The sequence below is a fragment of the Vombatus ursinus genome, unplaced genomic scaffold, assembly GCF_900497805.2.
Source record: "Vombatus ursinus unplaced genomic scaffold, bare-nosed wombat genome assembly UNPS02006874.1, whole genome shotgun sequence".
Classification (NCBI taxonomy): domain Eukaryota; kingdom Metazoa; phylum Chordata; class Mammalia; order Diprotodontia; family Vombatidae; genus Vombatus; species Vombatus ursinus.
The window spans coordinates 8,721,241-8,721,994 of NW_020946652.1; positions in this window are offsets into that span (position 1 = coordinate 8,721,241).

The following is a 754-nucleotide window of genomic DNA, read 5'->3' on the forward strand; positions in this document are numbered from 1 at the left end:
AGGTGCTGCAGAGGTGAAATGGACCAGAGGTGCTGCAGAGGTGAAATCGATCAGAGATGGTACAGGGGTGAAATGGACAAGAGGTGCTGCAGAGGAGAAATGAATCAGAGGTGCTGCAGAGGTGAAATGGACTAGAGATGCTGCAGAGGTGAAATGAACCACAGATGATGCAGAGGAGAAATGGATTAGAGTTGCTGCAGAGGAGAAATGGACAAGAGGTGCTGCAGAGGGGAAATGGACAAGAGGTGCTGCAGAGGGGAAATGGATCAGAGGTGCTGCAGAGGTGAAATCAACCAGTGATGGTGCAGGGGTGAAATGAACAGGTCTTGGTACCTGATTAGATCTGGGGGCATGAGGGACAGGGAGGAATTGAGGATGACTTTGAAGATGAGAACCTGGGAGGCTGGGGAGATGGTGGTACCCTCAACAGTAATAAGAAGGTTGGGAAAGGGAAAAGTTGTGGGGAAAAAATAATGAGCTCAGTTCTGCACATGTTGGGTTTGAGACACTTACAAGCTATCTAGTACAGGATGGCAGCTAAGTCAATGGATGGAGCACTGCACTTGGGGTCAGGAAGGCCTGAGTTCAAATTCTGTTACAGACACTTGACGCGGCCACTGCAAGTGGTGAGCATGAGACCAGCTCAATACTCTTAACCCAGAGGCGCATTGATGAGGCGGGAGACAGCAAGATGGCAGAAGCTCCGTTTATTAAGTACTAGTAACTTTCTTTTATATCCCTCTTAACACCTGAT